The sequence below is a fragment of the Armigeres subalbatus genome, chromosome 1 (genome assembly GCF_024139115.2).
Source record: "Armigeres subalbatus isolate Guangzhou_Male chromosome 1, GZ_Asu_2, whole genome shotgun sequence".
Classification (NCBI taxonomy): domain Eukaryota; kingdom Metazoa; phylum Arthropoda; class Insecta; order Diptera; family Culicidae; genus Armigeres; species Armigeres subalbatus.
In genome coordinates, this window is record NC_085139.1 from 134238058 (window position 1) to 134254851 (window position 16794).

Genomic DNA, 16794 nt, shown 5'->3' on the forward strand with positions numbered 1-16794 from the left:
AATTATTTTGTTTGTACCTATATTAATTATCCGCGTTTTGATATTAGTTTAATTTGTAGTAAGTGTCCACTACCAGAGAAGTCCCTAGGTCAGCGGAGGGTAAAAAAAAACAAAGAGGACAGTTTCTCTGATATCGACAATGGTTTACGAAGTGCCTGATACTGAGACAGTTTGAGTATGTATATCATATTTTGTTCCTAGGAACCCTTTTAATGAGATGCTACATTCATTGCCACCTAATTCAAATAATCATGCATAGAATGTGGAACAGGTGAGACAAGTTTTACATTACATCATTTACTGTGAGAAACCGAAGAAAAGATACTCCCCAAAAACGTTCTCCACGCAAGGAAATGCAATAACTTCGGCTTCAGGAGAGGACTTCCTTAACCCACTAATCTTCGGGTTGGCGCCCAACCGGAGCGGGAGCCTCAGTGCACATGTGTTTTTCTCTCACTGATGTCGTGTTTATGTTCCCTCCAGGAGAATGAGTTCCAAACCGCGCGAATTTCGGTGAACGAGCCCCGCTGCACGCGCTACAGCTGTTTGGGAGCTTTCCTCAACCGGTCGTTGCTGGTCAGAGATAGGGTGGAAGCTTTCAGATGCATCCGCCCGTGTACGGTGGGTGAATGTATGTAGGTATCAATGGATGCTGTTGTGGCATGTCTGTGCTGAATTGTTCAGCTGGCGCGCCTAAATAGAAGAGGGTACTTTTATCATCATCGTCATCGTCAGAACCTGGAGCTGCAGCATAATCATCGGTAGCCAGCCGTATGATATAGGCTCCTATAAAAGCATTTCCCATGCCAGAACAGGACTGCATTCGATTTGTGTCTGGCGTACCGTTTGGTGCATCTCGGTTAAACTTCGTGAAATCTCTTATCAACGTTTATTGTCATTTTTTTTTCCTAGTTCTGCTGAATTAGAAAATTCGTTTGAAACTTAAAGCAAATTATCAGCAGAGTTTGATTGGCGGCATCAATCAGTCCGGTGTCATTTGTGTCTTCTTCATTGTTGTGCGGGATTGGCCGAAAGGATTCCAATATCCTCGTCTCTAGAGTGGGAGTTGGCGTGACGACGAGTGACGGTTTGTGGTACAGTGATTGTTCCAGTTTCTGGTTTGTTCCACGTGGCACTTCGAAGCGATAGCGGGTGATAGTGGGTTCCAGGGGGGTGTTAAGTCCTGTTTCCGAGGAAAGGGAACATACAAGTAGCGTTCCATGCCGTTAGAATACCATTCAATCGTTGCTCGTCGAGGCGGAAGGATTGTTATTCTGAAGACATTTCCACTGGTGTTATCATTAGAAGAACAAATCTTTTCAATTTTTTCAGACCTATCTCAGGTGGCCTAGTGGAAATAATTGTTTTCTTAGCTAAAACGGAACATAATTAACTAATTTGAATTTCTCCTGTCGTGTCGAAAGCGAAAAACATTTTTGCAAGCGATAAGGAAGTCGTATAAATTATCCAGTGAGTTCAAGCGGTGTGATCGTGGGAAGATAAATTCAAAACGTGAGACGGCGTTTGCACAAAAAGTGCGATAAGTGAATACAAAACGAATAAAAGGAAAATCGTTGGAAGTGAAGCAGGTCTACTGATTTTTTCGGACGATATCTATTTGGAATAGAAGTGTAGGATTCATCTCGCTGTTTAATTTGGTAAGTGAATTCTGTTCTAGATTTAAATTATACTTTACTAGATACAAATTTTACTTTAGATAAAACATTTATTTATTTTGAGGTTTTGTTATTATAACCCTTGTAGTATCAAATATCATTTAAACAAATACTATGATTAATTTGTTTCTTTGTTTAGTGTATAAAAGTGTGGCAATGATATCGAGTACATTATTTCTTAAATTGATTCAACGTATACTAAATATGCTAGCAAATTTCATAAAACTATATACTCATTCAGGTCCCCTTTTTTATCAAACGAATCTACGTAATCTACACACTTAAAATAAATCGCAGATTTCTGTGAAATTTCACCGAAATCTCAACAGCAGAACTGTTCGGTAAAAATTTTACAGATTTTTTGGTAGTTTTGACAGTTGAACAATGGAAAATACCGCAGAAAATCGGTGAAATAATTACCGAACAAATCTGCTGTTGAGATTTCGGTGAATTGAAGCAAAATTCACCGAAATCTGTGAAATGATTTAAGTGTGTAGATTACAGCTAAAATTAATAATTAGGGAAAATGTGCCATATGGGGTAATAACGCCAACAACGATTGTAGCATCAGTGAGTATCATTTTCATCATTTTGACGACCTTGCCCTACTTTCCCCTATGTATGTTACGCATCTATCATATCGAGGTTATTTTCAATCACCGATTATATTTTAAATAGGTATTACAAGAATAATTTTTAAGTTTTTTTTTATTTGTGTATGCTGCAGTTAAAATGCTTCATGGTTTCTGAGGTTTGCGGTAAAATATAATCATTTTGGCTTCTACGTCGATTATAATAAATGTGATCAATTATTTTACTTCCGTACAATTGACATGAAATCAAAACAATGTTCATAAAATAAACATTTCTCGAATTAAGCTTTTTGTTACTTACACCTATTTGGCTTTGATTATTATGTGCTGAGCATCATAAACACATTACAATAAAAATGAATTAGTGAATATTAATTGTTCTGTTGATATCCTCTAATACAATAATTCAAATTTCATATTGAACAAGATTTTTTTTTTAGCCAGGTATTGCGAATTTTGCGCCGTGTTCGACTCCCATGCAAAAATATTGACGAATTATGCGTCAACCCTTCTATGGGGCTGGCAGCACCATCTCAGAATCGAATGAAACTTGGTGGACATAAAGATATGGTATTTCTAAGCCACTCTGCATACTTAGTTTTTCAAAAATTGTCAAGAGTAACATTTGATGAGGGCCTAATTGTTCTCGTTGATTTTTTTTTAATTTTAGAGTCACAAATTACAAGACCTACAAAAAAGTGTTGTATGGCGGACTGTCGTGAAATTCCCTGATAATGTTCCTGTGACATATTTAAGAAAAAAAAGTTTTTCTAACAAAAACTTTTTTCATGTTCATATTGAGTGAGAATTTATAAGCGTGTTTTATGCCTACAACGCCAATTCTCGCGTGAATTTTGAAAACGTCGTAAGTCCAAAAGAGAGGCTCTCTTTGTTTACTTTCTCTTTCGATTATTACAAAGCAATACTGACATTTACATTGGATTTTCCAGCACCGACCTGAAGAAAATAGCTTTGTCTAGGGTGCTGAGTTGAAAATATTGCAACAAATTTTAAACTAGCCTAGATATTAGCAAAAGAGAGCGTAATGAAAAAGAGTATCTCATTTGGACTTACGACGTTTTCAAAAATCACGCGAGAATTATAGGTTCAACAGCCTATCAACAATCAACGACACATTTTGGACGTATAAACATTTGTTTAGGAAGAAATTTAGCATAATCTAACATTGATATGGACCAACATTTGAAAAGGGTTTACATTTTCTTTGACTTTTTGTATCGAAGTAACTTAAAAACAATTGGGTTCACACAAAAAAGCAAATAATTGCTTTGAAAACGGGCAACATTGGAAACAAAACTGAAATGATATTTAATTGTACCCAGTCATTGTTATTCTCAGTTATTCTCAATGTTGGTCTAGAGTTTAAAAGTCTTGCTGTGAAAAGACTGTTTTCAATAAGAATATATCAGTTGTGAAGTTTTATTACGTTTAAAATTCAAAATGGATAAATCAACTGTCAATAAATTCCTAAAATGTTGTGCAAATATTGGAAATCCAAATTGCACTCGAAAATCACTTTAACATGGTCAAAACGTGAACGAAACGAATTGCAATGTTCACAAGACTTGTAGAGCATACCAGAAGCTTTCGTATAGTGGTTGTTGCGATAGTTTTAGGCGTTAATATCTCTTGTTAGATTTTTTTTTCAAAATTGTAAATACCCCAAAAACACTAAATCGGCTTGAGCCACCTCGAAAATTTATCCGAATTAGCTGAAAATTTGACAGGAGGCTTATTTTAGCATAAGAATTGTTATTCTAGGCTGACTGGTTGAATATTTGATACTTTTTGAAAACATGAAGAGGTCTACTGTATATAAACTATATAGTTTAAAAAGTCTCAAAATGGATAAATCAAGTACCAATAATTTCCTAATATCGGAAATCCAAATTGCACTCGCTTCAGAAATCTGAAAGGTGTATCGGCATCAATTATTGAAAAAAAAAACTAATTCGCTGGTGGTATATACGCACCAGCAAAGTGAAGGACTGCGTATTTGTGAAAGTGTGTTTTTGAATGTGCGTTTATCCGTTAATCCGCTTAACAGTTTGGAATCAAAATGTTTATCTGATAAAAAAATCGAGTTCCATCTTTTTTTGATAAACCAATTTTAATCTTTACATCCATTAATATATTTTCTCGGCGATCGAAACGCTCTTTTATGTTTCAGATTTTTTGACAAATTAACAATAATCCATCAAACATCACAATTTTGTAAATCTGGTAATTTGTTATAAGAAATCTAGGAAAATATACGCCATATTCAAATGTTGGTGCACATTAATGTTACATTATGCTAAATTGCTTCCTAAACAAATGGGCGCTGTAGGCATAAAACATGCTGAAAAATTTTCACTCAATATGCTGCCGCGATTCGCATAAGAGTCCCATGTCGATTTTCGAAGATTTTGATTTTATTTCAGAAATAAGCTTAAAATGAACTTATCTTTTAGAAAAACTTATGAAATAATAGGCTTTGTTCTATAAATTTGAAAAACAAAACCCATTTGTGTTGTCCCATCTTGCTATTTATTTGCATAATAGTCACATTCCAGATTTTGATATACTTTTGCAGAAAAAATAAATATAATTATGGTCCATTTAATAGTTCCATAGCAATGCATACAGGTAAAGAATATTATGCCAAATTTTCAGATAGATTGCTGGTTTTATCAATTTATTAGATTTTTTTGAATTTCTTCATGTTAAACAAGTTTGAAAAATTCAACGGCATATTTCTCAAGTTGATGAAAACTGCCATGGGACGCTTATGCGAATAGGGGCAGTATGGACATGAAAAAAGTTTTTGTTGGAAAAACTTTTTTTTCCTTAAATATGTCACAGGAACATTATTCCCAGAAAAGTTAGATAATTAAAATACCTATCTGCAGAAAAAATTTCATCGATTTCTGAGATGAGTTTTTTTTGTAATATCGATTTTAATTTTTTAAACTATTTTTTTTCAGTGTAGAAATCAGTTTTTTATTTTTTGGATATTTTTCCAAAAAACTTCAGGGAATTTCACGACAGTCCGTCATACAACACTTTTTTGTAGGTCTTGTCATTTTAGAGTTACATCGATTTAAAAAAAATCAATGGAAAAAAATTAGGCCCTCATCAAATGTTGACAATTTTTGAAAAACTAATTATGCAGAGTGGCATAGAAATAGCATATCTTTATATCCACCAAGATTCATTCGATTCTGAGATGGTGCTGCCAACCACTGGTCGAGTTGGCGCGAAATTCGTCTATTGTCCCACCATAATGGTCCAATGCACCGAGTTCATCATTGACGTTTGAGACGGGCGCTGTTTACTAAGAATGAATACTTTTTCATTCATCGAGTTCATGCAAGTGTTCATTTTTAGTAAACAGCGCCCGTCTCAAACGTCATTGTGTTCATTCAGTGCATTGGACCATATGCTCCCACCAGTTTCTCCATATATGGATGACGTCTCCACTGCAAGAAAGAGCTTTTTGAGATGTGAATAAAGGTGCAAGAATGAGGTTTTGGATCGTGCTTTCGCCAATTTCTATGCAATTGGACGTGTGAGCATTTGTTTTGGTGTTTCAACAAATTTGCACGGTAGTATATTCTTCAGTGAGAAAAGCAATACATGAAAAACAAAATCACTTGTTCGAGTTCATAAACTAATGCTTTTTCAGTCATAAGACGAGTTTATACAATCCCATTGAATTCCACCACTTAATTGTATCTTGACAGATACGTATTTCGAACTCAACAGTAAGGCCGTCTTCAGTGTCTCGTACTTGACTCGACTTGAAGAAAATGATCGCAGCTTACACTATTTATACTATGCGTAGGTGTAATAATTTATCTAGGTACTTATCTTACTACGGTGCTTATTTCTACTTGCTTGATGCGCTTAATGCTTAGGTATAAACTTAAAGAACCAGGAGCTACCATTTCCTTGATCTTTATTCAACAACCGCGTTTGTACCTGTCGGTAGATTTCCAAGCTCTCAGCAACATCAAGTTTCCACGGAGAAGAGACATTTCTTAAAATTTTAATGTTTGATGTCGTAATTGAATGATTTTCCTGATATACATGTTCAGCTACCTTAGACCTAAACTCATAATTTAATCCCTTATCAGTTTCCCTCTTAGCCTTACTTACTTCTGCAATATGTTCTTTGAACCTTACATCTAACGATCTTTTTGTTTGACCTACATATACTTTATCACACTGTGAACAATTAATTTGATAAACCCCGGCCTTATTTAACATTTCTACTCTATCCTATGGAGCCCAACAGTGTCTTCAGTTGATTGCTTCTGCTGGAGAATACTAAATCGATGCCGAATTTCCTCAGTCGATGGCGTAGCTGGTCAAATTCACCCACGAGGAGGAAAAGGAAGGTAAATTACCTTTCTAGGATCTACTGGTTATTAAGGGAACAAATGCAACATTAGACTTCGAAATCTACAGGAAACCCACCAACACCATGAGAGTCATCCCATACACATCAAATCATTCGTATCAGCACAATTATTATTATTATTTATTCAGACTAAGGCCGAAGTGGCCTGTGCGGTATATAAGAGTCTTCTCCATTCGGCTCGGTCCATGGCTACACGTCGCCAACCACGCAGTCTACGGAGGGTCCGCAAGTCATCTTCCACCTGATCGATCCACCTTGCCCGCTGCGCACCTCGCCTTCTTGTGCCCGTCGGATCGTTGTCGAGAACCATTTTCACCGGGTTACTGTCCGACATTCTGGCTACGTGCCCGGCCCATCGCAGTCGTCCGATTTTCGCGGTGTGAACGATGGATGGTTCTCCCAACAGCTGATGCAATTCGTGGTTCATTCGCCTCCTCCACGTACCGTCCGCCATCTGCACCCCACCATCGTATCAGCACAAAATGGCAGCTTTTCATCACATGATCCACAGGATGCAGACGATTCCCCTGAGCGAAGAACGAAAAACGAAGGAGCTACAACACATCTTGGAAACAGCGAGGATAAACGGATACAAGGAAAGAACAATACAAGCAATCATCAACAAGAAGCAGAGGAACCTACGGAAAACGAACTGACAACATTGACATCGATCGATGAACCGCTGAAGAGGGTATCGGTCCCCTATGATCGACACATCACCCTCCAGCTACGCCATCGACTGAGCAAATTCGGCATCGATTTAGTATTCTCCAGCAGAAGCAATCAACTGAAGACACTGTGGGGCTCCACAGGATATAGTAGAAATGTTAAATAAGGCCGGGGTTTATCAAATTAATTATTCACAGTGTGATAAAGTATATGTAGGTCAAACAAAAAGATCGTTAGATGTAAGGTTCAAAGAACATATTGCAGAAGTAAGTAAGGCTAAGAGGGAAACTGATAAGGGATTAAATTATGAGTTTAGGTCTAAGGTAGCTGAACATGTATATCAGGAAAATCATTCAATACCGACAGGTACAAACGCGGTTGTTGAATAAAGATCAAGGAAATGGTAGCTCCTGGCTCTTCAAGTTTATACCTAAGCATTAAGCGCATCAAGCGAGTAGAAATAGGCACCGTAGTAAGATAAGTACCTAGATAAATTATTATACCTACGCATAGTATAAATAGTGTAAGCTGCGATCATTTTCTTCAAGTCGAGTCAAGTACGAGACACTGAAGACGGCCTTACTGTTGAGGTCGAAATACGTATCTGTCAAGATACAATTTAGTGGTGGAATTCAATGGGATTGTATAAACTCGTCTTATGACAGGGGATTTCAAATTTGTAGTTCGGTTGTGGGTACCCTTGCAAACTTGGTAAAAAAAGAAATAATGAAAACCACATTTAAAGAAAAGAAATAGTTTTATTATTCTAATAGCAAGGAAGCAATAAAAAACTCAGATCAATCCACCTAGCAGTGACGATGCCTTTCTCGTGCATTAGTGAGGACATTGAAAACAATCACATAAGAAAGGTCTAAAATTGTACTTTAGGTGAATATAATTCATTTTTTCGTTTATTTACGTTTATTGCATTTATTTATATGCATAAAGAGGGGCCCTCCTTAGCCTACCGGTAAGATGCGCGGCTGACCATGCTGAGAGTGACTGGCTTCGATTCCCGGTGCACCAATTTTTGGTTTGGAAATGGTCTCGACTTCCCTGGGCATAAAAGGAACATCGTATTAGCCCCATGATATACGAATGCAAAAATGGTAACTAGACTTAAAAACTTCGCAGTTAATAACTGTGGAAGTGCTAAATGAACACACAGTGAGGCGGCAATGTCCCAGTGGGGGATGTAATGCCAATAAGAAGAAGAAGATATGCATCACAGAAAAAACCGAATAATCACCCTAGCGATAATGGTGCCCTGCTCGTTCCTTAAAAAAAAATATTTTGGTCATTCATTTAAATTCTATAGTCTGGTCTGAATCGGAGAACGCTAAGTTCCAAAAAGTAGGTGTAAAAAACTAGACATGACAAAAAACAAAGCGATGTTGATTGATTTGTCAATTAATTAAGGGTGCCCATAACCTAACCAAAAAGGGTACCCACAACCGAATTACGCAGCCTTTTTGGAACGTGAAAAAAAAATTCGCTCTGAAATTTTGATGACAATTGTTATTGAGCCTTAAAACAATTAAATCACTTTAACTTATGACATTGTTCTTAGTTCAAAGTAAAGATGTCTATTTAGTTTGATATTGAGCAGAAAACAACCTGTTAAGCTAGCAAACAAATGACGGCTGTCAGCATGACAACATCTTTTATCTGTCAAATAATACGTAGGGTTATGAGCACAACCCAGCAAACACAAGATCGTATATCATAGCAAATAAGTGTACAAAGTAGAGGCCATATAGGTGCACTTTGCATGCAGTCAAATTGAGGAATGCGCCTATATCACCTCCACCTTGTACACTTCTTCTTCTTCTTATTGGCATTACATCCCCACACTGGGACAGCCTCGCAGCTTAGTGTTCATTAAGCACTTCCACAGTTATTAACTGCGAGGTTTCTTTTTGCATTCGTATATCATGAGGCTAACACGATGATACTTTTATGCCCAGGGAAGTCGAGACAATTTCCAATCCGAAAATTGCCTAGACCGGCACCGGGAATCGAACCCAGTCACCCTCAGCATGGTCTTGCTTTGTAGCCGTGCGTCTTACCGCACGGCTAAGGAGGGCCCCCTTGTACACTTATTCGCTAGCATATGCGACTTTGTGTTGGCTGGGAACCAAACGGTGCCCTTAACCGAACGGTGCCCACAACCGAACCTCTTCCCCTACGAATGGCATCGAAAAACTCCAGATTATACCACCTAGCGGTGATGGTGCCTTTCTCGTGCGTTAAAAAAAATAGTATTTTTATTATAACTTCTGAGCCCAAAGTTCGATTCGGCCCAAAATTCTCAATGGACCGAATTTTGTGTCGAATGCAATCTGTTGCGAAGAAATCGGTTATTTATTTATTTATTTATTGTCGTCAATCATAATTGTAGACCTATTTACATTTGTATTCTTAACTATTCTAAATAACATTAAATAATGTTGATACTGTTTAAACTTATTGTAAAGTGTCATTAGCTTATAATACGAGAGAAGATCTGTTCAGCTTTGGACATCGATAAGTCAATAGTGTCACAATGTTTATTATAAGTGATCATCATTTGATTCATTGGGCCATTTTTTGCAAAGTTTGTTCGATGATAATTTACGGAGAATATTTGACGATGTCGTAACGATCGTAATGGAACATAAAAATTAAGTTTTGATAATATCTCCGTTGAGTCAATTCTGTTTGAAACAATATTGTTTATAAAAGTTACCATTGCTAAATCTCGACGCACTTTTAGTGAATGAATATTGATGAGCTTACAACGAGCTACATATGGTGGCAATGGAAATTCGGTCCACCCTAACTTTCGTAGTGCATATAATAAAATTGTTTTTGAACTGACTCAATTCTGTTGCCATGAATAGCTGAAAATGGGGACCAAACTATGCTGCAATATTCTAAGATTGGCCTTACATAAGCTGTATATAGTGTTTTTATTGTGTATGGGTCCGGGAAATTGTAACAGAATCGTTTTATAAAACCTAACATGTTGTTGGATTTGCTTACAATTAAGTTATAATGATCGATGAAAGTTAGTTTTGAATCAATATTACTCCCAAATCTCTTACTCTATTGCTTCTTACGACGTTCTGATCATCAAAACTAATATTTGCGTTGAGTATGTTTCGTTTTCTGCTGAAGGTTATTGAGTTGCATTTTTTATATTCAACTGTAGAAGACTTTTTTTACACCATGTATGGAATACCAATATTTCATCTTTGAATGTATCGATATCCTCGACAGTTTTGATTTTTAGGAAAAGTTTCATGTCATCTGCATAAATTAAGACATTCAATTTATGAAGCACAAGAGGGAGGTCATTTACAAATAAAATAAAAAGTAACGGACCTAAATGAGATCCTTGAGGAACTCCAGAAGAGGCTTGTATTGGGGTTGATAATTTTCCTTTGAATCTTACAATTTGAACCCGACTTGTTAGATACGATTCAAGCCAATGAAGAAGTTTTGGTTGAATTCCCATCTTCTGCAGTTTGAACAAAAGCATGGGTAAATCAACGCGATCAAAAGCTTTGCTAAAATCTGTGTACAAGGCTTCTACATGGTGACCACTATCCATTGCATCCAAAGAATAATTAACGAATTCTGTTAGATTTGTGGCTGTCGAACGACCTTTAAAGAAACCGTGTTGCTTAGATGTGATTCGATTTTTAATTTGAACAAATATTTTTTCATTAACAAGTGCTTCGAACAATTTCGGTATGCAAGATATAAGAGCAATACCACGAAAGTTACGAACATTGGATTTTATACCAGATTTAAAAATTGGAACTAAAAATGATTTTTTCCATATTAGCGGAAAACATCCTGATTCCAGTGACATGTTGAAAATCCAGAATAATGGAGCAGTAAGTTCAATTGCTAGAGTCTTAATAAACACTGGAGGTATTCCATCGGGTCCGGAGCTCTTAGACCCATCTAGATGTTTCAGGGCATCACAAATTTCGTGTACATTCAGATGGTTGACGCAAACGTCATTTGAAAACTCAGGATAAAAATCGAAAAAGTCGCGATCTCGATCATCTTCTGAGTGGGTAGTGTATACTTCTTTAAAGAAATCGGCAAACAAATTACATATTTCCTCTGGACCATTACCTGTTCTACCATCTAAATAAAGTTTCGATGGAAAATTGGCTGATTTTAATTTAGTGTTCACATAGCTGAAAAATGTTTTGGACTTGTCGTGATTTCACGTTCAGTTTTTAAATTATATTCATTGTATGCGATATTTATAGCACATTTCAGTTGATCACAAATATTAAGATACTCCTCTAAATAATGTTGAAGATTATGCTTCTTGTAGTTTTTATGTGCTTTCTGCTTGCGATTTTTAAGATTTCTAATATCTCTTGTAAACCAAATTGGATTTTTCGATACAGCATGACTTCTCCGTCTTTTAACCGGCACTTCTTCCATTATTATATTGTGCAATGTGTTAAGGGTAAGTGCAAAAAAAATGAGCTAGACTTTTTTACGCGCTTTTCTATGAGAAAAAGTATTTTAGCCTTAAATTCCAAGCCCAAAGTCCGATCCAGCCAATTTCCTATTGAATTAATGGTCCAAGATACTGCGTTGAATGCAACCTGTTGCGAAGAAATTGGTTGAGGGTGTGTATAATAAAATTGTAATGGTCGACAAACGATTATCTTCTGATGTTATCTACTTCGAATATTTGAGGGATGTTCTGGAGAAACCAGAGGAACGACATCCAATTTTTTTACTATGGATTTTGACAGGTTTGCCTGTTCGCTCTATTTTGGGGGATAAATTTATCCCCCAGTGTCAAATTACCCCAATACTGATTTATTTTGCAATAGTATGTGCGTGAGTTTTGAATGTTTTCGTTTTTACAGGAGAATATGATGCAAAACGCCCATACCACTCAATAATGCAACATTATACAATAATGAGAAAATAGAGAAAAAATTAACGAATTATAAATTAAAATAATTTTACACTCGATTCCATGCTTCAAACTTAAGAATGTTCAACATATTTGCTCAATTATTTAGAATGCTAGTTGCACAAGGTACTGTCTATGCCTTTGTTCGTTTTATATCATTTTCACCGTCGCAATTGTTTATGTTGCATTCGCAGTGCACTCGTATTGGTTATTCAGAAAAGATGTGACAAAGATGGCGTAGCTTGTCATCCCCGTGGGAGAAACGGAGCGCAAACATGAAATCCGCAACAGGCGCCAATTAGGCTTTCTGCGAGCATGTGCGCACACGCACATTTCACTCACACTTTTACTCAGTTTGTTTGCAACCACGAACAGCTGTCACGGCAAAATCAAATGGGATTGTTTGCAACCACGAACCGTGCGTTTGCGTTGGTGATAAATGTCGGCGAGACCCTAATTGGAGGTGACGCACCCGTCTGAAAATCGGGTTTGGGGAAACATATAGCTTAGTGTGTAAAAAATACTAAAATCCAGCGTACCTATTCGACGTTTCAATCTGTTAAACATGGCCTACCTTGGAAACAACAAATCACGTGGCGCTTTAAGGGGAGGGTTCGATGAGTGTGACGATCCATTCGTTTTTCAATAGAATCGTACGAAAAAATTGAGAAGGTCTGAGCGTATGTTGAAGATAGATACATTTTTCGTGACGAAATTAATGCTTCCCCTCTTACATACGAAGCTCCCTTTTATACGATGTTCACAGTTCGCACGTTAAGGCATCATATACGAAGATATCAATAGCACCTTGTGACAGAAAATCCCATAGGAAGCGGTCGTCACAGATAATGCACAATTTAACACTGCACTGAATTAGGTTGAATAGCAACCAGCAAAACGGTATGAAGAGGCGTTTATACTCGACGACGGCACAACGTAATTATTTACAGCTCATTGGTGTTAACAAGATATGTTTTAATCAAAATAGAAATCGATGCCCACCTCCTAAACAAATTATGAGATTCGCCACTGTCGTTCAACAACAGGGGCAGAGGATGTTCATTCACGAACATTTTCGGTGAATCGAATCGTTCCGCTTAAACGGGAAAACGGTCTTTGGTGTGTTAAAAAAATGTCGCTCACTTCGTGGCGCGAAAGGTTGATTAGCTCGTTTGCTCTATTCATTCTGCCTTATCGGGCCGTTAGCAATTCCTATGGAAGTAGCCGTTGTGGAGCAAAGGCCAGCAACCTACATGTAGATAGTGTTTGTAGTGCGGTAAGAATGTTCGGAACTTGAGTCATGGTCAGGATTTGAGTCTTAAAGGTAACTACTAGGGGAAGAGGCCCCAATCGAAAGATAAAACGTTGTTTCTTAAGAAAATTATTTTGAGCTTTTCAGTGGAATGTCTTCACTTGCCATAAGACAAGTTTTTACAATCCCATTTAATTCCACCACTTAATTGTACCTTGACAGATATGTATTTCGACCTCAACAGTACGGTAGTCTACAGTGTCTTGACACCAGTCGAGTCAAGTACGAGACACTGAAGACGACCTTACTGTTGAGGTCGAAATACTTATCTGTCAAGGTACAATTAAGTTGTGGAATTAAATGGGATTGTACAAAGTCGTCTTAAGGCAAGTGACGTTGTTTCTGTTCGATTGACCAGATTAAATTGAAAATTTGTCTTTATTAAGGTTGTGACTAAAGGTTGAGACTTAATCAAGGTTGTCCAAAATATGTTCCTTTGAGGGTCCAAAATGTGTTGCATTGCTCAAAGAATTTTTTTAGAAATTTCGAAATTTCACCGATTTATCAATAACTAAAGCTCGTCTCAAATTTAGGGTAAGACGGTATAATGCGCCCCACCTGGCCAAAACGCCCCCCTTTGATTTCTAGAAAACTATAACGAACTACGGGTCAAAATCAGTGGGTACCTATAAATATTTGTAAAACCATCGTATACTATGTGAATGTGAAAGGATTTTTGTGTTACATAATGAAAATAATAGCAAAATGCAAAAAGTGACAGTTTTGATGTAACTTTTCATGTTTGTTTGATCAACATTCTGGAGCGACGCTAGCATACTGTCCGCAAAACTTGCACGGGAACACTCAGTTGGGCAACAAAATAACTTTTCTCAGTGGTTAATATGATATAAAATTGCTTCCATCTTCAAAAACGTAACGATTTTCGAAAATATGTTTTACTGGGCAAAACGCCCCAGTGTAGGCAGGACGATATGCCCTTACCAACTGGACACAAGCGCGGCGAGCTTGCAGCAGTTGCTTCCAAATTATATGGAAATTATTGAAATGTAATACAAACCTGATTAAATGGACTTATGTTGGGTTTTCAATGTCAAGCACATAAGGATTTCTAACCTTTTTATTATGGGATTGATAAAATACGAATGAAGGGCAATGGAACGTCTTTGGCTAAGGTGGGGCGTATTGCCCAGGCACTTTTTGAAATCCAGTTTTTCACGACTTTTCAAAAAAGCATTATTACGTGTTATCTGTAGTATTTTTATATGACTACTCACGGGCAATGCATTTGCGACTTCCTGGACTACCAAATAACACAAAGTTTGCATGAATTGCGATGAAAAGTAAAAAGTTATCAAGGTTTTGCCTTAGGGGGGGCATATTATACCGTCTTACCCTATATTTCATAAATAAGAACTTTATCATTAAAATATTGAGATTTTCGCTTGTATCGAAAGTATGTAAGCAGATAATAAAAACGAGAAAGTATTTAAGCAGATAATAGAAAGCACTTCCTCAAGGGTTCCAAAATCAGACATTTACCCTATACTAAGTATTCGTAGGCTATATGTCCGCTCCAAAACAGACTTTTATAGAAGGTCCGGAGACCCATAGTGTTAAATACCGATTGACTCAGCTAAATGAATTTCGGTGATAACTTTTTTTTGATGATGGTCAGCTGCAATGGTATTGGTTACGATTGCGATCGCCTATCGCATCGCTCGAAGCTCACTGCTAGAGGCCGATGATCGCTGAAGTAGCGATGGCGGCGGTGATGGATAAAGAAGAATAGAATTAGTCCAGAGAGAATTTGGTTTGCTTATCCAGGGAAAGTTAGGGGCCATCCAGAAACCACGTGGTCATATATGGGGGGAGAGGGTTTGGAAAATGACCACGATAAGCCACATGGGGGTAGGGGGGTACTGATCTCGAGCCACGTGGCATTTTTTAACACGAAAAGCTTTTGGTGAATAGCAATAGCGGTGTAAAAAATACAAATCATTAAATCATTAAACGCAAAGCACATCTTAAGGCCGATGCCCACGTAGCGTCTTTTTAGCTCAGCGTTAAGAAGAAGTAGATGTGCATCGAGAAAAACCGGTAACGCAGCGTCGGTCGCAACGCCGATGCATATCTGCGTTATTTGACCATCTTAGCATTAGATCATATTTCCATAAAAAAAATAAACGGGTGGCGATTCAGTCTCAATTTCCACAAAGAAGTTTTAGAAAGTAAAAATATAAAAAAAAAAATTCCGCCGCGCCACGCCACTGCCGCAGATGGTTTTTGGCATCACGCCGCCGATACTTTTGCATCAGCGGACTGCAGCTACTATTTTGAAAAATGTTCATGTTTTAACAATAATACAAGAAACAATCTTAAGAAAGGAAACTTCAAAAGAATTTCTTGTGGATATTCAGAAAAAATCTAGTAAAGAAATTTCCTGTAAAAACTTTGCCATTACTTCATACAATCTTGATAAAGTGCTGGCATTCAGAATGATTTTTGAACAATTCACTCTGAAAAATTTTGCTATAAATTGTTAATGTAAAATAAAAGAACATCTCCAGTGTAAATTCCGAAAAATTTTCCTCAAAACTCCGAAACAAATTCCATGTGAATTCCGTCTGAAAATTCAAAATAGTCCCGTGGGAAATACATATAGTTTTCGGTGGAAACAATTGTTCATATTTTCAAATATTCATATGAATTTCTTCGAAAAGTACTTCCGAATCTTTACCAGAAATTCTTCTTCATTTGCAAAAGAAGTTTTTCGAACATTTTAAGTAGTACACTTCAAAATGCTCAGTCTCTAGTTAGCCTTGCGAGCAAAGGCGTAAGATTGCAAATCCGGAGATGGCGGGTGCGATTCTCGCTCCTGTCTAGGATGTTTACTGGTGGGAAACATTCTCGACACCCTAGGTATAGTGTATCCATCGTACTTGCTACACAAGATATATAATCGTGCAATGGCTGGCATATAAAAGCTTTCAAATTATAACTGAGGAAATGGTAATAGAAATAGTAATAGAAAATAGTAAGTTGAAAAGCAGACCAACTTCCAGTTGGAATGTAGAGCCATAGAAGAAGCTGAAGACTTCTAAATTTTTCAAGAAAAATTCTTCTGAATTTCAAAGAGATAATAAACAGCCAATGCCACATGAAACACTTTGATCTTCCCGTGGATTTTTTTTTCAAATTTGGAATTTTGAAATGAAAAT

The 16794-nt window shown here is 37.0% G+C and overlaps 1 protein-coding gene across 10 annotated transcripts in view; it reads left to right on the top strand.

Annotated features, from left to right (window-relative positions):
- Positions 1-835: 835 nt before the first annotated feature.
- LOC134205148 (calexcitin-1-like) overlaps positions 836-16794 on the top strand; it is a 120376-nt gene continuing 104417 nt past the window's right edge. Inside the window, exons 1-2 of one of the 10 annotated variants that reach the window (XM_062680108.1) lie at positions 836-1152; positions 1333-1658. The gene's annotated coding sequence lies outside the window, so the exon portion shown is untranslated. Of the gene's footprint in view, positions 1153-1214; positions 1659-16794 lie in introns of those variants that run through there. The other 9 variants (XM_062680112.1, XM_062680109.1, XM_062680115.1 and 6 more) reach the window with 9 other exon arrangements.